Genomic DNA, 24,907 nt, shown 5'->3' with positions numbered 1-24,907 from the left:
GTGTCTGTGGACAGGGTCGATGGTTGAATCTAGACTCTGTGGACAGGGTCGATGGTTGAATCTAGACTCTGTGGACAGGGTCGATGGTTGAATCTAGTGTCTGTGGACAGGGTCGATGGTTGAATCTAGTGTCTGTGGACAAGGTCGATGGTTGAATCTAGTGTCTGTGGACAAGGTCGATGGTTGAATCTAGTCTTTGTGGACAAGGTCGATGGTTGAATCTAGACTCTGTGGACAGGGTCGATGGTTGAATCTAGTGTCTGTGGACAGGGTCAATGGTTGAATCTAGACTCTGTGGACAGGGTCGATGGTTGAATCTAGTGTCTGTGGACAGGGTCGATGGTTGAATCTAGACTCTGTGGACAAGGTCGATGGTTGAATCTAGTCTCTGTGGACAGGGTCGATGGTTGAATCTAGTCTCTGTGGACAAGGTCGATGGTTAAATCTAGTCTCTGTGGACAAGGTCGATGGTTGAATCTAGTGTCTGTGGACAAGGTCGATGGTTGAATCTAGTCTCTGTGGACAAGGTCGATGGTTGAATCTAGACTCTGTGGACAAGGTCGATGGTTGAATCTAGACTCTGTGGACAAGGTCGATGGTTGAATCTAGACTCTGTGGACAAGGTCGATGGTTGAATCTAGACTCTGTGGACAGGGTCGATGGTTGAATCTAGTGTCTGTGGACAGGGTCGATGGTTGAATCTAGTCTCTGTGGAGATGGTCGATGGTTGAATCTAGCTCTGTGGACAGGGTCGATGGTTGAATCTAGTCTCTGTGGACAGGGTCGATGGTTGAATCTAGTCTCTGTGGACAGGGTCGATGGTTGAATCTAGTCTCTGTGGACAGGGTCGATGGTTGAATCTAGCTCTGTGGACAGGGTCGATGGTTGAATCTAGTCTCTGTGGACAGGGTCGATGGTTGAATCTAGTGTCTGTGGACAAGGTCGATGGTTGAATCTAGTGTCTGTGGACAGGGTCGATGGTTGAATCTAATGTCTGTGGACAGGGTCGATGGTTGAATCTAGCTCTGTGCACAGGGTCGATGGTTGAATCTAGCTCTGTGGACAGGGTCGATGGTTGAATCTAGTCTCTGTGGACAGGGTCGATGGTTGAATCTAATGTCTGTGGACAAGGTCGATGGTTGAATCTAGTCTCTGTGGACAAGGTCGATGGTTGAATCTAGACTCTGTGGACAAGGTCGATGATTGAATCTAGTGTCTGTGGACAGGGTTGATGGTTGAATCTAGTCTCTGTGGACAGGGTCGATGGTTGAATCTAGTCTCTGTGGACAGGGTCGATGGTTGAATCTAGTGTCTGTGGACAATGTCGATGGTTGAATCTAGTCTCTGTGGACAAGGTCGATGGTTGAATCTAGACTCTGTGGACAAGATCGATGTTTGAATCTAGTCTCTGTGGACAGGGTCGATGGTTGAATCTAGTGTCTGTGGACAGGGTCGATGGTTGAATCTAGTGTCTGTGGACAGGGTCGATGGTTGAATCTAGTGTCTGTGGACAAGGTCGATGGTTGAATCTAGTGTCTGTGGACAGGGTCGATGGTTGAATCTAGTGTCTGTGGACAGGGTTGATGGTTGAATCTAGTGTCTGTGGACAGGGTCGATGGTTGAATCTAGTGTCTGTGGACAAGGTCGATGGTTGAATCTAGTCTCTGTGAATGATGGTCAGTGGCTGACTGTTCTTAATACCCAGAGGGGCAGTACTTGTCTCTCATCTTATTCAGGACAGAGGCTAATGGGTTGATTCTGATTTTGTTGCGGGTAGAGGGTCAATCACTGGCGTCAGTTTAATTGTGGGGTCAGTGATTGCTCCATTCTCCCAATGGCTGGTTTTAGTCACATTGCAGACAGGGGTATGTGGCTCACTCCTGTTTCAATGTAGAGGTCAGTGGCTGACTTAGGTGTTTCTGAGGATAGTGGTCAATGGGTGGATGTTATCTCTGTGAAAAGGGGTCAGTGTCGAGCTCCAGTCTATCTGTGGACATTGGTCAGTGTCTGGCTTCAGTCTATCCATGGACAGTGGTCTGTGTCTGGCTTCAGTCTATCCATGGTCAGTGGTCAGTGTCTGGCTTCAGTCTATCTGTGGAGAGTGGTCAGTGTCGGGCTCCAGTCTATCCATTGACAGTGGTCAGTGGCTGGCATCAGTCTATCCATGGACAGTGGTCAGTGTCTGGCTCCAGTCTATCTGTGGACAGTGGTCAGTGTCTGGCTTCAGTCTATCTGTGGAGAGTGGTCAGTGTCGGGCTTCAGTCTACCCTTCAACAGTGGTCAGTGTCTGGCTTCAGTCTATCCATGGACAGTGGTCAGTGGCTGGCATCAGTCTATCCATGGACAGTGGTCAGTGTCTGGCTCCAGTCTATCTGTGGACAGTGGTCAGTGTCTGGCTTCAGTTTATCTATGGACAGTGGTCAGTGTCTGGCTTCAGTCTACCCATGGACAGTGGTCAGTGGCTGGCTTCAGTCTACCCATGGACAGTGGTCAGTGGCTGGCTTCAGTCTATCTATGGACAGTGGTCAGTGGCTGGCTTCAGTCTACCCATGGACAGTTGTCAGTGTCTGGCTCCAGTCTATCCATGGACAGTGGTCAGTGTCTGGCTTCAGTCTATCCATGGACAGTGGTCAGTGTCTGGCTTCAGTCTACCCATGGACAGTGGTCAGTGTCTGGCTCCAGTCTATCCATGGACAGTGGTCAGTGTCTGGCTTCAGTCTATCTGTGGACAGTGGTCGGTGTCTGGCTTCAGTCTATCTGTGGACAGTGGTCAGTGTCTGGCTTCAGTCTATCCATGGACAGTGGTCAGTGTCTGGCTTCAGTCTATCCATGGACATTGGTCAGTGTCTGGCTCCAGTCTATCCGTGGACAGTGGTCAGGGTCTGGCTTCAGTCTATCCATGGACATTGGTCAGTGTCTGGCTCCAGTCTATCTGTGGACAGTGGTCAGTGTCTGGCTTCAGTCTACCCATGGACAGTGGTCAGTGTCTGGCTCCAGTCTATCCATGGACAGTGGTCAGTGTCTGGCTTCAGTCTACCCATGGACAATGGTCAGTGTCTGGCTTCAATCTACCCATGGACAGTGGTCAATGTCTGGCTCCAGTCTATCCATGGACAGTGGTCAGTGTCTGGCTTCAGTCTACCCATGGACAGTGGTCAGTGTCTGCTTCAGTCTATCTATGGACAGTGGTCAGTGTCTGGCTTCAGTCTACCCATGGACAGTGGTCAGTGTCTGGCTTCAGTCCATCTATGGACAGTGGTCAGTGTCTTGCTTCAGTCTACCCATGGACAGTGGTCAGTGTCTGGCTTCAGTCTATCTATGCACAGTGGTCAGTGTCTGGCTCCAGTCTACCCATGGACAGTGGTCAGTGGCTGGCTTCAGTCTACCCATGGACAGTGGTCAGTGTCTGGCTTCAGTCTATCTATGGACAGTGGTCAGTGTCTGGCTTCTGTCTACCCATGGACAGTTGTCAGTGTCTGGCTTCAGTCTATCTATGGACAGTGGTCAGTGTCTGGCTTCAGTCTATCTAAGGACAGTGGTCAGTGTCTGGCTTCAGTCTATCTGTGGACAGTGGTCAGTGTCTGGCTTCAGTCTATCTATGCACAGTGGTCAGTGTCTGGCTTCAGTCTACCCATGGACAGTGGTCAGTGGCTGGCTTCACTCTACCCATGGACAGTGGTCAGTGGCTGGCTTCAGTCTATCTATGGACAGTGGTCAGTGGCTGGCTTCAGTCTACCCATGGACAGTTGTCAGTGTCTGGCTCCAGTCTATCCATGGACAGTGGTCAGTGTCTGGCTTCAGTCTATCTGTGCACAGTGGTCAGTGTCTGGCTTCAGTCTACCCATGGACAGTGGTCAGTGGCTGGCTTCAGTCTATCTATGGACAGTGGTCAGTGGCTGGCTTCAGTCTACCCATGGACAGTTGTCAGTGTCTGGCTCCAGTCTATCCATGGACAGTGGTCATTGTCTGGCTTCAGTCTATCCATGGACAGTGGTCAGTGTCTGGCTTCAGTCTATCTGTGGACAGTGGTCAGTGTCTGGCTTCAGTCTATCTGTGGACAGTGGTCAGTATATGGCTTCAGTCTATCTGTGGACAGTGGTCAGTGTCTGGCTTCAGTCTATCTGTGGACAGTGGTCAGTGTCTGGCTTCAGTCTATCTGTGGACACTGGTCAGTAAATGGCCGCAGTCTTGATATGGACAGTGGTCAGTGGTTGGCTTCAGTCTATCCATGGACAGTGGTCTGTGTCTGGCTTCAGTCTATCCGTGGACAGTGGTCAGTGTCTGGCTTCAGTCTACCCATGGACAGTTGTCAGTGTCTGGCTTCAGTCTATCTGTGGACACTGGTCAGTGTCTGGCTTCAGTCTATCTGTGGACAGTGGTCAGTGTCTGGCTTCAGTCTATCCATGGACAGTGGTCAGTGTCTGGCTTCAGTCTATCTGTGGACAGTGGTCAGTGTCTGGCTTCAGTCTATCCATGGACAGTGGTCAGTGTCTGGCTTCAGTCTATCTGTGGACAGTGGTCAGTGTCTGGCTTCAGTCTATCTGTGGACAGTGGTCAGTGTCTGGCTTCAGTCCATCTGTGGACAGTGGTCAGTGTCTGGCTTCAGTCTATCTGTGGACAGTGGTCAGTGTCTGGCTTCAGTCTATCCATGGACAGTGGTCAGTGGCTGGCTTCAGTCTATCTGTGGACACTGGTCAGTAAATGGCCGCAGCCTTGATATGGACAGTGGTCAGTGTCTGGCTTCAGTCTATCTGTGGACACTGGTCAGTAAATGGCTGCAGCCTTGATATGGACAGTGGTCAGTGTCTTGCTTCAGTCTATCTGTGGACAGTGGTCAGTGTCTGGCTTCAGTCTATCTGTGGACAGTGGTCAGTGTCTGGCTCCAGTCTATCTGTGGACACTGGTCAGTGTCTGGCTTCAGTCTATCTGTGGACACTGGTCAGTAAATGGCCGCAGCCTTGATATGGACAGTGGTCAGTGTCTGGCTTCAGTCTATCTGTGGACACTGGTCAGTAAATGGCCGCAGCCTTGATATGGACAGTGGTCAGTGTCTGGCTTCAGTCTATCTGTGGACAGTGGTCAGTGTCTGGCTTCAGTCTATCCATGGACAGTGGTCAGTGTCTGGCTTCAGTCTATCTGTGGACACTGGTCAGTAAATGGCCACAGCCTTGATATGGACAGTGGTCAGTGTCTGGCTCCAGTCTATCTGTGGACAGTGGTCAGTGTCTGGCTTCAGTCTATCTGTGGACAGTGGTCAGTGTCTGGCTTCAGTCTATCTGTGGACAGTGGTCAGTGTCTGGCTTCAGTCTATCTGTGGACACTGGTCAGTAAATGGCCGCAGCCTTGATATGGACAGTGGTCAGTGTCTGGCTTCAGTCTATCCATGGACAGTGGTCAGTGTCTGGCTTCAGTCTATCTGTGGACACTGGTCAGTAAATGGCCGCAGCCTTGATATGGATAGTGGTCAGTGTCTGGCTCCAGTCTATCTGTGGACAGTGGTCAGTGTCTGGCTTCAGTCTATCCATGGACAGTTGTCAGTGTCTGGCTCCAGTCTATCCATGGACAGTGGTCAGTGTCTGACTTCAGTCTACCCATGGACAGTGGTCAGTGGCTGGCTTCAGTCTACCCATGGACAGTGGTCAGTGGCTGGCTTCAGTCTATCTATGGACAGTGGTCAGTGTCTGGCTTCAGTCTATCTGTGGACAGTGGTCAGTGTCTGGCTTCAGTCTACCCATGGACAGTTGTCAGTGTCTGGCTCCAGTCTATCCATGGACAGTGGTCAGTGTCTGGCTTCAGTCTATCCATGGACAGTGGTCAGTGTCTGGCTTCAGTCTATCCATGGACAGTGGTCAGTGTCTGGCTTCAGTCTATCTGTGGACAGTGGTCAGTGCCTGGCTTCAGTCTATCTGTGGACAGTGGTCAGTGTCTGGCTTCAGTCTATCTGTGGACAGTGGTCAGTGTCTGGCTTCAGTCTATCTGTGGACAGTGGTCAGTGTCTGGCTTCAGTCTATCTGTGGACACTGGTCAGTAAATGGCCGCAGCCTTGATATGGACAGTGGTCAGTGTCTGGCTTCAGTCTATCTGTGGACAGTGGTCAGTGTCTGGCTTCAGTCTATCTATGGACAGTGGTCAGTGTCTGGCTTCAGTCTATCTGTGGACACTGGTCAGTAAATGGCCGCAGCCTTGATATGGACAGTGGTCAGTGGTTGGCTCCAGAACAGTATTGTTTGATAAAATGACTCCGTAGCAATCCACCAAGTGCACAACTGGGACGGAGAACTTCAGACAACTACTGGTGCAATGACATCATCCCAGCTGCTACCTAAAAGTAAAATGATATGAATTCACTGGTGCTTAACACTGCATCACAAAAAGTGCATCGCTCTGACACAAAGTTTGTTCAGTGGCCAACATGGATCATTACAGTAAAATTCTCAGAGCCAAGAATGGTCGAAAACTCTTCCGTAACAGCAAGTCTGATCACAAATCTGCACGGGATCGTGCCGCGACAGTGACTGACAGCTGTCAACGTGCTTGGCTCAATCCTTTCCCTCCACTGACTACTGCATGTGTGTTGCTAATTGTCTCACACTGCAGTATGCTTCCCCCACCCCCACCGCCGCCTCCCATCCCCAGAGTCCTTGAAGACAAGGAGCGAGCAGACTGTAAAGATAAGGGAGCTTCCCGTCTTGGGAGGACTGGCAGCCTCTGATAGCACAACAGCACCCACTTGGTAATCCGATGGGAATGACAGGCGAAGGCTGCATGACAGAGAGAGTATGAGTCAGCCTTTCTGGGGACAGCATTCAGCTGTCAGGACCTTGGAAAGGGAGAGGGGTGGGCGGGGCGGGGAGGACTGATTCTCAATTCGTGCTGTGCTTGCATCCTGCTACTTCATCAATGCTGCATGTTGCTGAGGGCTGGCTGGTTGGCAGAGCTCCCTGCTGCATTCCGCTTGCTAGTCTTTCAGTTCGCCTCTGCTGCAGAGACTTCCGTCTCATGTGATTATCATTCAGGAAATTCTTTGGCAAACACATTTACTACCAGACTGCCACAAGCAGAGGAAGACAGGGTGTCTTTTTTTAACAGCAAATAAAAGGAATGCTGTACCTCGACTTCACTTAAGAAAAAAACCATTGGGGAAGTATTTCCAACCACTCTGCACCAGCTGCTTCAACACAGGTAAGTGTCACTGCGCCTGCATCCCTACCGCTAGCAGGTGTCGGTTCTCGGTCGCGGCTAACCCAGTCCCTGTTTAGCAAGAAATGCCTCAAAATGCTTTGCGAAATCCACCTTGCGAGCCCCTGTATGCGTGTGGCAGAGAGCGAGAGACAGCTTGAATTACAGAAAGAAATGTGTGCAGTGTTTCAACCGTGAACGATCCCCCGACAAAATGCGCCGTTTGCCTGCAGTTGCTCGCAGTCTGTTTTGAAGACGTAGGTTTGGTGTGTTGTATTGAAACTACTGTATCCCTGTGTCAGCAATATTGGACGGCACAAAGCTGGACACATCAGGGTGCGTTTTAAATGGACATGGCTGTCCCGGTAAGCTGAGATTTCATTTGACCTCTTTGCATTCAACACTTAAATGCTGTTCAGAGTTTGTGGTGAATACGGTCATCTGGGCAATTACTTGATTAAATGGACCTGTTCAGTTGTATTTTTGGATTGTCCATGTTCCAGTTCTGGGTGACTGAGTTGCAGGGACCGGATCTACATTTTCAGAGAGGTGTATTAACCCTTTGGTTACTGAAATACCTTTCAACTTTCAACGTTCAACATACATAGAGGATAACAGAATAGCTCACATGAGTTACATCGAAGGTCGTGAGTTACACACAGGGTAACACTTAGCCAGCAATGTGATAATGGCTAGATAATCTGTTTTTCAGTCAATGTGGGTTGAGGGATAAACATTGGCCCCAGGCCACAGGGGGCAGCTCCCCAGCTCTTCTTTGAATAGTGCGGTGGAATCTTTTACGTCCACCTGAGAGGGCAGATGTCAGATTAACGTCCCATCCAAAAGAGGTTATGACGGGAGACCGGGAGAACCCCGGTAGAATTTCAGTGCCAATAGGTAGTGAATTACATAGAGGCAAACCCACAGCCGGCAGTGAGTAATCTAGAAGATGCGCAAACAGTAGGCAGCAAATTACATAAAGCACAGCAGATAGTTGTTTCCTAAGCTTAAAAGAGAGCAGGCAGGGAATTATAGCATAGAAGGTGGGGGAAATGGGAAGAGTAATGTTTGGCAATGAGTTACAAATAGGGAATAATAGGCATTTGTTAATGAATTACCTGGAGGATGATGGACCCCACGGCAATGAGTTACATGAACAAGAAGAAGCTAGCTGTCAGATGTGTAGAGGATAATAGGCCTACAGTCACTCAAATAGAGTGTTATAGACACCTGGCAGTGAGTTAAATCGAGGGTACTAGACACCTGGGAATGAGTAAAAGAGAGGGAAATAGACACCTGGCAGTGAGTTAAATAGACGGAAATACACACCAGGCAGTGAGTTAAATAGACGGAAATAGACACCTGGAAGTGAGTTAAATGGACACCTGGTAGTGTGTTAAGTAGACACTTGGGAGTGAGTTAACTAGACAGTAATAGAAACATAGAAACACATAAGATAGGAGCAGGAGTAGGCCATTTGGCCCCTCGAGCCTGCTCCGCCATTCAATGAGATCATGGCTGATCATCCAAGTTCAGTACCCTGACCCTGCCTTCTCCCCATATCCCTTGGTCCCTTTAGCCCTAAGAAATATATCTAACTCCGAGAATATATTAAATGAATTGGCCTCAACTGCCTTCTGTGGTAAAGAATTCCACAGGTTCACCAATCTCTGGGTGAAGAAATTCCTCCTCATCTCTGTCCTAAATGGCTTACCCCTTATCCTTAGACTGTGACCCCTGGTTCTGGATTCCCCTGCCATCAGGAACATCCTTCCTGCATCTAGTCTGTCTAGTCCTGTTAGAATTTTATAAGTTTCAATGAGATCCCCTCTCATTCTTCTAAACTCCAGCGAGTATAAGCACAATCGACCCAATCTCCCCTCATACGTCATTCCTGTCATCCCAGGTATCAGTCTGGTGAATCTTCGCTGCACTCCCTCCATGGCAAGAACATCCTTCCTCAGATAAGGCGACCAAAACTGCACACAATACTCAAGATGTGGTCTCACCACGGCCCTGTACAACTGCAGCAAGACATCCTTGTTCCTGTACTCGAACCCTCTCGCTACAAAGGCCAACATACCGTTTGCCTTCTTAACCGCCTGCTGCACCTGCATGCTTACCTTCAGCGACTGGTGCACAAGGACGCCCAGGTCTCATTGCACTTCCCCTTCTCCCAATCAATTGCTGTTCAGATAATCTGTCTTCCTGTTTTTGCCACCAAAGTGGATAACCTCACATTTATCCACATTATATTGCATCTGCCATGCATCAGCCCAATCACCCAACCTGTCCAAATCATACTAGACACCTGGCAGTGAGTTAAATAGATGGTAATAGACACCTGGCAGTGAGTTAAATAGGCGGAAATAGACACCTGGCAGTGAGTTAAATAGATGGCAATAGACACCTGGCAGTGAGTTAAATAGACGGTAATAGACACTTGGCAGTGAGTTAAATAGGCAGTAATGGACAGCTGGCAGTGTGTTCAAAAGACACCTGGCACTGAGTTAAATTGACGGTAATAGACACATGACAGTGAGCTAAATAGACGGAAATAGACACCTGGCAGTGAATTAAATGGACACCTGGCAGTGAGTTAATTTGACGGAAATAGATACCTGGGAGTGAGTTAAATAAACAGTAATAGACACCTGGCAGTGAGATTAATATACAGTAATAGACACCTGGCAGTGAGTTAAATAGACGGTAATAGACACCTGGCAGTGAGTTAAATAGACGGTAATAGACACCTGGCAGTGAGTTAAATAGACGGTAATAGACACCTGGCAGTGAGTTAAATAGACGGTAATAGACACCTGGCAGTGAGTTAAATAGACGGAAATAGACACCTGGCAGTGAATTAAATAGATGGTAATAGACACCAGGCAGTGAGTTAAATAGACGGTAATAGACGCCAGGCAGTGAGTTAAATAGACGGTAATAGACATCTGGCAGTGAGTTAAATAGACGGTAATAGACGCCAGGCAGTGAGTTAAATAGACGGTAATAGACATCTGGCAGTGAGTTAAATAGACGGTAATAGCCACCTGGCAGTGAGTTAAATTGAAGGTAATAGACACCTGGCAGTGAGTTAAATAAACGGTAATAGACACCTGGCAGTGAGTTAAATAGGCGGTAATAGACGCCAGGCAGTGAGTTAAATAGACGGTAATAGACATCTGGCAGTGAGTTAAATAGACGGTAATAGCCACCTGGCAGTGAGTTAAATTGAAGGTAATAGACACCTGGCAGTGAGTTAAATAAACGGTAATAGACATCTGGCAGTGAGTTAAATAGACGGTAATAGACGCCAGGCAGTGAGTTAAATAGACGGTAATAGACATCTGGCAGTGAGTTAAATAGACGGTAATAGCCACCTGGCAGTGAGTTAAATTGAAGGTAATAGACACCTGGCAGTGAGTTAAATAAACGGTAATAGACACCTGGCAGTGAGTTAAATAGGCGGAAATAGACACCTGGCAGTGAGTTAAATTGAAGGTAATAGACACCTGGCAGTGAGTTAAATAGGCGGAAATAGACACCTGGCAGTGAGTTAAATTGAAGGTAATAGACACCTGGCAGTGAGTTAAATAGACGGTAATAGACACCTGGCAGTGAGTTAAATTGAAGGTAATAGACACCTGGCAGTGAGTTAAATAGGCGGAAATAGACACCTGGCAGTGAGTTAAAAAAATGGTAATAGACACCTGGCAGTGGGTTAAATAGACGGTAATAGACACCTGGCAGTGAGTTAAAAAAATGGTAATAGACACCTGGCAGTGAGTTAAATAGACGGTAATAGCCACCTGGCAGTGAGTTAAATTGAAGGTAATAGACACCTGGCAGTGAGTTAAATAAACGGTAATAGACACCTGGCAGTGAGTTAAATTGAAGGTAATAGACACCTGGCAGTGAGTTAAATAAACGGTAATAGACACCTGGCAGTGAGTTAAATAGGCGGAAATAGACACCTGGCAGTGAGTTAAATTGAAGGTAATAGACACCTGGCAGTGAGTTAAATAGACGGTAATAGACACCTGGCAGTGAGTTAAATTGAAGGTAATAGACACCTGGCAGTGAGTTAAATAGGCGGAAATAGACACCTGGCAGTGAGTTAAATTGATGGTAATAGACACACGGCAGTGAGTTAAATAGACGGTAATAGACACCTGGCAGTGAGTTAAATTGAAGGTAATAGACACCTGGCAGTGAGTTAAATAGGCGGAAATAGACACCTGGCAGTGAGTTAAATTGATGGTAATAGACACACGGCAGTGAGTTAAATAGACGGTAATAGACACCTGGCAGTGAGTTAAAAAAATGGTAATAGACACCTGGCAGTGGGTTAAATAGACGGTAATAGACACCTGGCAGTGAGTTAAATAGACGGTAATAGACACCTGGCAGTGAATTAAATAGATGGTAATAGACACCTGGCAGTGGGTTAAATAGACGGTAATAGACACCTGGCAGTGAGTTAAATAGACGGAAATAGACACCTGGCAGTGAATTAAATAGATGGTAATAGACACCAGGCAGTGAGTTAAATAGACGGTAATAGACGCCAGGCAGTGAGTTAAATAGACGGTAATAGACATCTGGCAGTGAGTTAAATAGACGGTAATAGCCACCTGGCAGTGAGTTAAATTGAAGGTAATAGACACCTGGCAGTGAGTTAAATTGATGGTAATAGACACACGGCAGTGAGTTAAATAGACGGTAATAGACACCTGGCAGTGAGTTAAATTGATGGTAATAGACACACGGCAGTGAGTTAAATAGACGGTAATAGACACCTGGCAGTGAGTTAAATTGATGGTAATAGACACACGGCAGTGAGTTAAATAGACGGTAATAGACACCTGGCAGTGAGTTTAATAGACACAACTAGACACCTGGCAGTGAATGAAATAGACGGAAATACACAACTGGGAGTGAGTTAAATAGATGGTTATAGACACCTGCAAGTGAGTTAAAAAGACGGTAATAGACAATTGGTTGTGTGTTAAATAGACACATGGGACTGAGTTAAATAGACGGTAATAGACACCTGGCAGTGATTTAAATAGATGGTAATAGACACCAGGCAGTGAATTAAACAGACGGTAATAGACAACTGGCAGTGAGTTAAATAGATGGCAATCGACACCTGGCAGTGAGTGTAATAGACACCTGGGAGTAAGTTAAATAGACGGTAATAGGGTGGCACGGTGGCATAGTGGTTGGCACTGTTGCCTCACAGCGCCAGGGACCCGGGTTCGAATCCGGCCTCGGGTGACTGTCTGTGTGGAGTTTGCACATTCTCCCCGTGTTTGCGTGGGTTTCCTCCGGGTGCTCCGGTTTCCTCCCACAGTCCAAAGATGTGCGGGTTAGGATGATTGGCTATGATAAATTGACCCTTAGTGTTAGGGGGATTAAATACGTGGGGTTACGGGGATAGGGTGGGATATTTGTTGGTGTAGGGGTTACAGGGATCAGGTGGGATATGTGTCGGTGCAGGCTCGATGGGCCGAAATGGCCTCTATCTGCACTGTGGGGTTTCTGTGATTCTGTGTAATAGACTACTGGGAGTGAGTTAAATAGACGGTAATAGACACCTGGCAGTGAGTATAATAGACACCTGGCAGTGAGTTAAATAGACGGAAATGGACACCTGGCAGTGAGTTAAATAGACGGTAATAGAAACCTGGAAGTGAGTTAAATAGACGGTAATAGACACCAGACAGTGAGTTAAATAGACGGTAATAGACACCTGGCAGTGAGTTAAATAGATGGTAATAGACACCTGGCAGTGAGTTCAATAAACGGTAATAGACACCTGGCAGTGAGTTAAATAGATGGTAATAGACACCTGGCAGTGACTTAAATAGACGGTAATAGACACCAGGCAGTGAGTTAAATAGACAGAAATAGACACCTGGCAGTGACTTAAATAGACGGTAATAGACACCAGGCAGTGAGTTAAATAGACAGAAATAGACACCTGGCAGTGACTTAAATAGACGGTAATAGACACCAGGCAGTGAGTTAAATAGACGGTAATAGACACCTGGCAGTGAGTTAAATAGACGGTAATAGAAACCTGAAAGTATGGTAAATAGATGGTAATAGAAACCTGAAAGTGTGGTAAATAGACGGTAATAGACACCTGGAAGTGAGTTAAATAGATGGTAATAGACACCTGGCAGTCAGTTAAATAGACGGTATTAGACACCCGGCAGAGGTAAATAGACAGTAATAGACACCTGGTGGTGAGTTAAATAGACAGAAATAGACACCTGACACTGAGTTAAATAGACGGTAATCGACACCTGGCATTGAGTTAAATTGACAGAAATAGACACCAGGCAGTGAGTTAAATAGACGGTAATAGACACCTGGCAGTGAGTTAAATAGACGGAAATAGACACCTGGCAGTGAGTTAAATAGATGGTAATAGACACCTGGCAGTGAGTTAAATAGACGGTAATAGACACCAGGCAGTGAGTTAAATAGACGGTAATAGACACCTGGCAGTGAGTTAAATAGATGGTAATAGACACCAGGCAGTGAGTTAAATAGACGGAAATAGACACCTGGCAGTGAGTTAAATAGACGGTAATAGACACCAGGCAGTGAGTTAAATAGACGGTAATAGACACCTGGCAGTGAGTTAAATAGACGGTAATAGAAACCTGAAAGTATGGTAAATAGATGGTAATAGAAACCTGAAAGTGTGGTAAATAGACGGTAATAGACACCTGGAAGTGAGTTAAATAGATGGTAATAGACACCTGGCAGTCAGTTAAATAGACGGTATTAGACACCCGGCAGAGGTAAATAGACAGTAATAGACACCTGGCAGTGAGTTAAATAGACGGTAATAGACACCAGGCAGTGAGTTAAATAGACGGTAATAGACACCAGGCAGTGAGTTAAATAGACGGTAATAGACACCTGGCAGTGTGTTAAATAGACGGAAATAGACACCTGGCAGTGAGTTAAATAGACGGTAATAGACACCAGGCAGTGAGTTAAATAGATGGTAATAGACACCTGGCAGTGAGTTAAATAGACGGAAATAGACTCCTGGAAGTGTGTTAAATAGACACCTGGCTGTGAGTTAAATGGACGGTAATAGACACCACCAAGCAGTGAGTTAAGCAGACGGTAATAGACAACTGGCAGTGAGTTAAATAGACGGTAATAGACACCCGGCAATGAGTTAAATAGACGGAAATAGACACGTGGCAGTGAGTTAAATAGACGGTAATAGACACCGGGGAGAGAGTTAAATTGACAGGAATAGACACTGGCAGTGAGTTTAATAGATGGAAATAGACAACTGGCAGTGAGCTAAATATACCGTAATAGACACTGGGGGTGAGTTAAATAGACCGTAATAGAAACCTGGGAGTGAGTTAAATAGATGGTAATAGACACCTGGCAGTGTGTTAAATAGAAGGAAATAGACACCTGGGAGTGAATTAAATAGACGGTAATAGACACCTGGCAGTGAGTTAAATAGATGGTAATAGACAATTGGTAGTGTGTTAAATAGACACCTGGGAGTGATTTAAATAGACGGTAATAGACACCTGGAAGTGAGTTAAATAGATGGTAATAGACAATTGGTTGTGTGTTAAATAGACACCTGGCAGTGAATCAAAAAGAAAGAAATAGACAAGTGGCAGTGAAATAAATAGATGGCAATCGACACTGGGCTTGGGTTAAATAGATGGTAATAGACACCTGGGAGTGAGTTAACTAGAAGGTAATAGACACCTGGCAGAGAGTTAAATAGCCGGTAATAGAAACAGAGCAGTGAGATAAATAGACGATAATAGACACCTGGCAGTGAGTTAAATAGACAGTAATAGACACCTGGCAGTGAGTTAAATAGACAGTAATAGACACCTGGCAGTGAGTTAAATAGACGGAAATAGACACCTGGAAGTGTGTTAAATAGACACCTGTAAGAAATCACACAACACCAGGTTATAGTCCAACAGCTTTATTTGAAATCACAGGCTTTCGGAGCACTGCTCCTTCATCAGGTGAAGTGGAGAGATGCATAAAAACACAGCTTATATAGTCAGAGAATAATGTCAGATGTTTACAGGTAATCTTTCTACCTGCCATTTATCACACCTCGGCAGAGAGATAATCACGGCAATCAAAGGTGTAAATGGTGTCCAAACAGGTCAGTCAGGAAAACATTACATCAAAGAGCAATGAGTTGGGGTCACAAGGGGTCAAATGTTGCAGATGCTGGGGTCTGTATGAAAAACAAAAAAACAGACAAAAAACATTTTTTTTGCTGGAAATCACAGCAGGTCTGGCTGCATCTGTGTGGAGAGAACAAGCCAACGACGACTCGAGTCTGGATGACCCTACGTCAGGTGGGGTTACATGTAGCGTGACATGAACCCAAGGTCCCGGTTCAGGCCGTCCTCATGGGTGCGGAACTTGGCTATCAGTTCCTGCTCGATGATTTTGCGTTGCCATGTGTCTCGAAGGCCGCCTTGGAGAATGCGTACCCGAAGATCGGAGGCTGAATGTCCTTGACTGCTGAAGTGTTCCCCGACTGAGAGGGAACACTCCTGCCTGGCAATTGTTGTGCGGTGTCCGTTCATCCGTTGTCGCAGTGTCTGCATGGTCTCGCCGATGTACCATGCTCCGGGGCATTCTTTCCTGCAACGTATGAGGTAGACAACGTTGGCCGAGTCACATGAGTATGTACCATGTACCTGGTGGGTGGTGTCCTCACGTGTGATGATGGTATCTGTGTTGATGATCTGGCATGTCTTGCAGAGGTTGCTGTGGTAGGGTTGTGTGGTGTCGTGGTCGCTGTTCTCCTGTAAGCTGGGTAATTTGCTGCGAACGATGGTCTGTTTGAAGTTAGGCGGCTGTTTGAAGGTGAGTAGTGGAGGCATGGGGATGGCCTTAGCGAGGTGTTCGTCGTCATTGATGACATGTTGAAGGCTGCGAAGAACATGGCGTAGTTTCTCCGTTCTGGGGAAGTACTGGACGATGAAGGGTACTCTGTTGGTTGTGTCCCGTATTTGTCTTCTGAGGAGGTCTATGCGATTTTTCGCTGTGGCCCGTCGGAACTGTCGATTGACGAGTCGAGCGTCATATCCCGTTCTTACGAGGGCATCTTTCAGCGTCTGTAGGTGTCCATCGCGTTCCTCCTCGTCTGAGCAGATCCTGTGTATTCGCAGGGCTTGTCCATAGGGGATGGCTTCTTTAACGTGGTTAGGATGGAAGCTGGAGAAGTGGAGCATCGTGAGGTTGTCCGTGGGCTTGCGGTAGAGTGAAGTGCTGAGGTGTCCGTCTTTGATGGAGATTCGTGTGTCCAAGAATGAAACCGATTCTGAGGAGTAGTCCATGGTGAGTTTGATGGTGGGATGGAACTTGTTGATGTTATCGTGTAGTCTTTTCAGTGATTCTTCGCCGTGGGTCCATAGGAAGAAAATGTCGTCGATGTATCTGGTGTATAGCGTTGGTTGGAGGTCCTGTGCAGCGAAGAAGTCTTGCTCGAACTTGTGCATGAAGATGTTGGCGTATTGGGGTACGAATTTGGTCCCCATGGCTGTTCCGTGTGTTTGGGTAAAGAACTGGTTGTCGACGGTGAAGACATTGTGGTCAAGGATGAAGCGGATGAGTTGTAGGATGGCGTCTGGAGATTGGCTGTTGTTGGTGTTGAGTACTGAGGCTGTTGCAGTGATGCCGTCATCGTGGGGGATACTGGTGTAGAGTGCCGAGACGTCCATCGTGGCGAGGCGTGTTCCTGGTTCGACTGGTCCGTGGGTGCTGAGTTTCTGTAAGAAGTCTGTAGTGTCATGACTGAAGCTGGGGGTTCCCTGTACGATGGGTTTCAGGATGCCCTCGACGTATCCAGAGAGGTTCTCACACAGGGTTCTGTTGCCTGATACAATAGGACGCCTGGGTGTGTTGGCTTTGTGTATCTTTGCGAGGCAGTAGAAGTCTCCCACGTGGGGAGTACGTGGGATGAGAGCGCGTAGGATGCTTTGAAGTTCTGGATCGAAGGTCTTGATCAGTCTGTTGAGTTGGTGGCTGTGTTCTTTGGTTGGATCTGCGGGTAACTGTCTGTCGTGTTCCTGGTTGTCCAGTTGTCGGTATGCTTCTTCTTCCTATGGACCCATGGCGAAGAATCACTGAAAAGACTACACGATAACATCAACAAGTTCCATCCCACCATCAAACTCACCATGGACTACTCCTCAGAATCGGTTTCATTCTTGGACACACGAATCTCCGTCAAAGACGGACACCTCAGCACTTCACTCTACCGCAAGCCCACGGACAACTTCACGATGCTCCACTTCTCCAGCTTCCATCCTAACCACGTTAAAGAAGCCATCCCCTATGGACAAGCCCTGCGAATACACAGGATCTGCTCGGACAAGGAGGAACGCGATGGACACTTACAGACGCTGAAAGACGCCCTCGTAAGAACGGGATATGACGCTCGACTCGTCGATTGACAGTTCCGACGGGCCACAGCGAAAAATTGCATAGACCTCCTCAGAAGACAAACACGGGACACAACCAACAGAGTACCCTTCGTCGTCCAGTACTTCCCCCGGAGCGGAGAAACTAGGCCATGTTCTTCGCAGCCTTCAACATGTCATCGATGACGACGAACACCTCGCTAAGGCCATCCCCACGACTCCACTACTTGCCTTCAAACAGCCGCCTAACCTCAAACAGACCATCGTTCGCAGCAAATTACCCAGCTTTCAGGAGAACAGCGACCACGACACCACACAACCCTGCCACTGCAACCTCTGCAAGACATGCCAGATCATCAACACAGATACCATCATCACACGTGAGGACACCACCCACCAGGTACATGGTACATATTCATGTGACTCGGCCAACGTTGTCTACCTCATACGTTGCAGGAAAGGATGCCCCGGAGCATGGTACATCGGTGAGACCATGCAGACACTGCGACATCGGATGAACGGACACCGCGCAACAATCGCCAGGCAGGAGTGTTCCCTCCCAGTCGGGGAACACTTCAGCAGTCAAGGACATTCAGCCTCCGATCTTCGGGTAAGCATTCTCCAAGGCGGCCTTCGAGACACACGACAACGCAAAATCATCGAGCAGAAACTGATAGCCAAGTTCCGCACCCATGAGGACGGCCTGAACCGGGATCTTCGGTTCATGTCACGCTACATGTAACCCCACCTGACGTAGGGTCATCCAGACTCGAGTCGTCGTTGGCTTGTTCTCTCCACACAGATGCGGCCGGACCTGCTGTGATTTCCAGCAAAAAAAAATGTTTTTTGTCTTTTTTTGTTTTTCATACAGACCCCAGCATCTGCAACATTTGACCCCTTGTGACCCCACCTCATTGCTCTTTGATGTAATGTATTCCTGACTGACCTGTTTGGACAACATTTACACCTGTGATTGCGGTGATTATCTCTCTGCCGAGGTGTGATAAATGGCAGTTAGAAAGATTACCTGTAAACATCTGATATTATTCTCTGACTATATAAGTTGTGTTTTTATGCATCTCTCCACTTCACCTGATGAAGGAGCAGCGCTCCGAAAGCTTGTGATTTCAAATAAAGCTGTTGGACTATAACCTAGTGTTGTGTGATTTCTTACATTTGTCCACCCCAGTCCAACACCGGCATCTCCACACCAAATAGACACCTGGCAGTGAGTTAAATGGACAATATTAGAAACCTGGCAATGAATTAAATAGATGGTAATAGACACGTGGCAGAGAGTTGAATAGACGGTATAAGACACCTGGAAGTGAGTTGAATAGACAGTAGTAGACACATGGCAGTGAGTTAAATAGACACGTGGGGGTGAGTTAAATAGACACCTGGCAGTGAGTTTAATAGACACCTGGCAGTGAGTTAAATCGACGGTAATCGACGCCTGGCAGTGAGTTTAATAGATAGTAATAAACACCTGGGAGTGAGTTAAATAGACGGTAATAGACACCTGGGAGTGTGTTAAATAGATGGTAATAGACACCTGGAAGTGAGTTAAATTGATGGTAATAGACACCTGGCAGTGAGTTAAACAGACGGTAATAGACAATTGGTTGTGTGTTAAATAGACACCTGGCAGTGAATCAAAAAGAGAGAAATAGACAACTGGCAGTGAAATAAATAGATGGCAATCGACAACTGGCTTGGGTTAAATAGACAGTAATAGACACCTGGCAGAGAGTTAAATAGACGGTAATAGACACCTGGCAGTGAATTAAATAGACGGAAATAGACACCTGGAAGTGTGTTGAATAGCTGGTAATAGAAACCTGGAAGTGTGTTAAATAGACGGTAATAGACACCTGGCAGTGAGTTTAATAGACGGAAAGAGACACCTGGCAGTGAGTTAAATAGGCGGTAATAGACACCTGGCAGTGAGTTAAATAGGCGGTAATAGACACCTGGCAGTGAGTTAAATAGGCGGTAATAGACACCTGGCAGTGAGTTAAATAGGCGGTAATAGACACCTGGCAGTGAGTTAAATAGGCGGTAATAGACACCTGGCAGTGAGTTAAATAGACAGTAATAGACAATTGGTAATGTGTTAAATAGACACCTGGGGGTGATTTAATTAGACAGTAATAGACACCTGGCAGTGAGTTAAATAGACGGTAATAGACAATCCAGTTGTCGTGGTCCATGTTGGTACAAACGCCGTAGATAGGACTAGGAAGCCAGTTCTGTTAAAGGAGTATGAGCAGCTAGGGGTCAAATTAAAAAGAGAACCTCAAGGGTAATAATTACCTGAGCAATGAGCGAATTTGGCTAGGACAAATAAAATTAGAGAGTTAAATGCGTGGCTCAAAGACTGGTGTGGGAGAAATGGGTTTTGCTTCCTGGGACACTGGCACCAGTACTGGGGCAGGAGGGAGCTGTTCCGTTGGGACGGGCTTCACTTGGCCAGTGCTGGGACTAGAGTCCTGGCGGATCATATAACTAGGGCTGTAGAGAGGGCTTTAAACTAACTAGTTGGGGGGAGGTTCCTAGAGAGCAAATAATAAAAACAACAACAGAGAAGGTCATAGACTTAGGTAGCAGTGGGGAAATTAAAAACCAGAGCGTGTCAGGAAGGGGCAGAAGGTATGGAGTAAAAGGTAAAGTAATAAAAAGGGCAAAAGCAGGAACTAAGTGTCACAAAACATATTTGAAAGTTCTCTATCTGAATGCACGTAGCATTCGTAACAAAATAGACGAGTTAATGGCACAAATAACTACATATGGGTATGATCTTGTGGCCATTACAGAAACATGGCTGCAGGGTGACAATGCCTGGGAATTAAACATACCAGGTTATTTAACGATCAGGAAGGACAGGCAGGAAGGAAGGGGAGGTGGGGTGGCTATGTTAATAAAGGAAGGAATCACTGTAATACAGAGAAATGATATTGGGTCAAAAGATCAGGATAATGAAACAGTTTGGGTGGAGGTAAGGAATAATAAGGGTAAAAAAACACTAGTGGGCGTAGTCTATAGGCCTCCGAACAGTTGCAACTCTGTTGGATGGAGTATCAATCAGGAAATAGTTGAGGCTTGTAATAAGGGAACATCTATAATTATGGGGGATTTTAACTATCATATTAATTGGACAAATCAAATTGGGCAGGGCTGCCTTGAGGGTGAGTTCATTGAGTGTATTAGGGATGGGTTTCTTGAGCAGTATGTAACTGAACCGACCAGGGGGCAAGCAACCTTAGATCTGGTCCTGTGTAACGAGACAGGATTAATTAAAAATGTCCTAGTAAAGGATCCCCTTGGAATGGTTGAATTCCATATTCAATTAGAGGGTGAGAAGGTTGGATCTCAAACAAGCGTGCTAAGCTTGAATAAAGGAGACTATGAAGGTATGAGAGCGGAATTGAGTAGAGTGGATTGGGAAAATAGATTGAAGGGTAAGACGATACATGATCAGTGGTGTACATTTAAGGAGTTATTTTACAACTTCCAAAAAAAATATATTCCACTGAGAAGAAAAGGGTGTAAAAGAAAAGACAGCCATCTGTGGCTAAGTAAAGAAATTAAGGATAGTATTCGACTAAAAACAAGGACATATAAGGTAGCCAAATCTAGTGGGAGATAGAGGATTGGGAAAACTTTAAAAGACAGCAAAAAGTAACAAAAAGATTGATTAAGAAAGGGAAGATAGATTATGAAAGTAAATTAGCAAAAAATATAAAAACAGATAGTAAGAGTTTTTATAGTTATATAAAAAGAAAAAGGGTGGCTAAAGTAAATGTTGGTCCCTTAGAGGATGAGCCCGGGAAATTAATGATGGGAAATATGGAGATGGCAAAAACACTGAATGAATATTTTGTATCAGTCTTTACAGTAGAAGACACTAAGAATATCCCAACACTGGACAAACAGGGGGCTATAGAGGGGGAGGAGCTAAACATGATCAAAATCACTAAGGAAGTGGTACTCGGTAAAATAATGGGACTCAAGGCAGATAAATCACCTGGACCTGATGGTTTACACCCTAGGGTCTTGAGGGAAGTGGCGGTAGGGATTGTGGATGCATTGGTAATAATTTTCCAAAAGTCCCTGGAATCAGCAAAGTTCCCGGCAGACTGGAAAACTGCTAATGTAACGCCCTTATTTAAAAAGGGCAGTAGACAGAAGGCTGGAAACTATAGACCAGTTAGCCTAACATCTGTGGTTGGTAAAATATTGGAGTCCATTATTAAGGAGACAGTAACAGGACATTTGGATAATCATCATTTAATAGGACAAAGTCAGCATGGTTTTATGAAGGGGAAGTCATGTTTGACAAATTTGCTGGAGTTCTTTGAGGGAGTAACATATAGGGTGGATAAAGGGGAACCAGTGGACGTAGTGTATTTAGACTTCCAAAAGGCATTTGACAAGGTGCCACACAAAAGATTATTGCTTAAGATAAAAAATCACGGGATTGGGGGTAATATTCTGGCATGGATAGAGGATTGGCTATCTAACAGAAAGCAGAGAGTTGGGATAAATGGTTCATTCTCGGACTGGCAATCAGTAACTAGTGGTGTTCCACAGGGGTCAGTGCTGGGTCCCCAACTCTTTACAATCTATATTAACGATTTGGAGGAGGGGACCGAGTGTAACACATCAAAGTTTGCAGATGATACTAAGATGGGAGGGAAAGTAGTGAGTGAGGTGGACATAAAAAACCTGCAAGGGGACATAGACAGGCTAAGTAAGTGGGCAGAGATTTGGCAGATGAAATATAATACTGGAAAGTGTGAGGTTATGCACTTTGGCAGGAAAAATCGTAGAGTTATTATCTTAATGGCATGAAACTGGAAAGTACTGAAGTACAAAGGGATCTGGGGGTCCTGGTGCACGAAACTCAAAAGGTTAGTATGCAGGTGCAGCAAGTGATTAAGAAGGCTTTCATTGCTAGGGGGATAGAATATAAAAATAGGGAGGTATTGCTTCAGTTGTACAAGGTATTGGTGAGACCGCACCTGGAATACTGCATACAGTTTTGGTGTCCATACTTAAGAAAATACATACTTGCTCTCGAGTCAGTACAAAGAAGGTTCACTCGGTTAATCCCGGGGATGAGGGGATGGACATATGAGGAGAGGTTGAGTAGATTGGGACTCTACTCATTGGAGTTCAGAAGAATGAGAGGCGATCTTATTGAAACATATAAGATTGTGAAGGGGTTGGATCGGGTGGATGCGGGGAGGATGTTCCCGATGATGGGTGAAACTAGAACTAGGGGGTATAGTCTTAGAATAAGGGGCTGCTCTTTCAAAACTGAGATGAGGAGGAACTACTTCACTCAGAGGGCGGTAGGTCCATGGAATATGCTGCCCCAAAAAGCTGTAGAAGCTACATCATTACATAAATTTAAAACAGAAATAGACAGTTTCCTAGAAGTAAAGGGGATAAAGGGTTATGGGGAATGGGCAGGAATTTGGACATGAGCGGAGCGGGCCCAGGGGCCATGTAGCCTGATCCTGCTCCTATTTCGTGTGTCTAATTCTGTTAGATTCAGGAGATGGTTCAGTGATAGTAGATTGGCGGTTAGGATCAGATCAGCCATGATCTTATTGAATGGCGGAGGAGGCTCGAGGGGCCGATTGGCCTACTCCTGCTCCTATTTCTTATGTTCTTCTGTTCTTATGTAATTGTATGTGTGTTAAATAGACACCTGGCAGTGAGATAAATAGATGGCAATCGACACCTGGCTTGGGTTAAATAGACAGTAATAGACACCTGGGAGTGAGTTAAATAGACACCTGGCAGTGAGTTAAATAGATGGTAATAGACACCTGGCAGTGAGTTAAATGGATGGTAATAGACATCTGGCAGTGAATTAAATAGACACCTGGAAGTGTGTTAAATAGACAATAATAGCAACCTGTCAGTGAATTAAATAGACGATAAAATACACCTGGCAGTGAGTTAAATAGATGGAATTAGACACCTGGAAGTGTGTTAAACAGACAACTGGCAGTGAGTTAAATAGATGGTAATAGACACCTGGCAGTGAGCTAAATAGATTGTAATAGACACATGGCAGTGAGTTGAATAGACGGTAATAGACACATGGCAGTGAGTTGAATAGACGGTAATAGACACATGGCAGTGAGCTAAATAGATTGTAATAGACACATGGCAGTGAGTTGAATAGACGGTAATAGACACATGGCAGTGAGTTGAATAGACGGTAATAGACACATGGCAGTGACTTAAATAGACACCTGGCAGTGAGTTAAATAGACGTAAATAGACACCTGAGAGTGTTAAATTGACGGAAATAGACACCTGGCAGTGACCGCGGGTGTCGGCGGGAGGCACGAGCGGGAAGCTTAAATAGGCTTCAGAAACCCAGGTAAGGCCTCAGACCGCGGGTGTCGGCGGGAGGCGTGAGCAGGAAGCTTAAAAAGGCTTCAGAGACCCAGGTAAGGCCTCAGACCGCGGGTGTCGGCGGGAGGCATGAGCGGGAAGCTTAAAACGGCTTCAGAGACCCAGGTAAGGCCTCAGACCACGGGTGTCGGCGGGAGGCACGAGCGGGAAGCTTAAAACGGCTTCAGAGACCCAGGTAAGTCGTACCAATCTCCAGTCTCTGAAGTCAGAGGGAAGGAGAGAGGTAAAAAGTAATCCAAGTGTGACGTCACCAGAAAGCGGGTAAGTGATTGGTTGGTAAGTATTTCTCTCTTTTTAAGTTTAAACTCTGTGGTTTATAGTTTCTGAGGTGTGATATTCATCATCTAGAATCGGGGCAGAGGGTATTTAAAAATAATATTAATAAATTTAATTAATTACACAGAATGGGAGATCAGGTGATGTGTTGCTGCTGCAATATGTGGGAGCTGGTGGACACCATTGATGCTCACGGTGATCACATTTGCAGTAAGTGTTGGCTGCTCGAGGAATCCCGGCTCCGTGTTGAAGAGCTGGAGTCCGAGCTTCAAACACTGAGACACATCAGGGAGGGGGAGAGTTACCTGGACTCTGTGTATCAGGAGGTAGTCACACCAATTAGATTAATTAATTCAGATGTAGTCCGTGGCCAGGGTCAGGATGGTGTGACTAGAAGTGAGGCAGGTACGGGGATCCAGGAGGTAGTGTTGGAGGAGCCGCAGCCCTTGCTCTTGTCCAACAGGTTTGAGGCTCTTACTCCCTGTGAGGATGGGAACAGGGACTGCGGGGAGGATGAGCAACCTGGCCACAGCACCGTGGAGCGGGGGGCCATT

General features: G+C 46.3%; 1 protein-coding gene across 4 annotated transcripts in view; it reads left to right on the top strand.

Moving 5' to 3' along the window:
• The first annotated feature begins 6,882 nt into the window (after positions 1 to 6,882).
• The window catches only part of aifm3 (AIF family member 3), a 426,013-nt gene continuing 407,988 nt past the window's right edge, over positions 6,883 to 24,907 (top strand). For 2 of the 4 annotated variants that reach the window (XM_085961917.1, XM_085961915.1), the window contains exon 1: positions 6,884 to 7,182. The gene's annotated coding sequence lies outside the window, so the exon portion shown is untranslated. Of the gene's footprint in view, positions 7,183 to 24,907 lie in introns of all 4 variants that reach the window. The other 2 variants (XM_085961914.1, XM_085961918.1) reach the window with 2 other exon arrangements.

Source organism: Somniosus microcephalus, chromosome 19 (assembly GCF_052327205.1).
Source record: "Somniosus microcephalus isolate GS21.2 chromosome 19, FLI_Smic_1.0, whole genome shotgun sequence".
Taxonomy (NCBI): Eukaryota; Metazoa; Chordata; class Chondrichthyes; order Squaliformes; family Somniosidae; genus Somniosus; species Somniosus microcephalus.
This window is presented reverse-complemented; position numbering and strand designations above follow the sequence as displayed.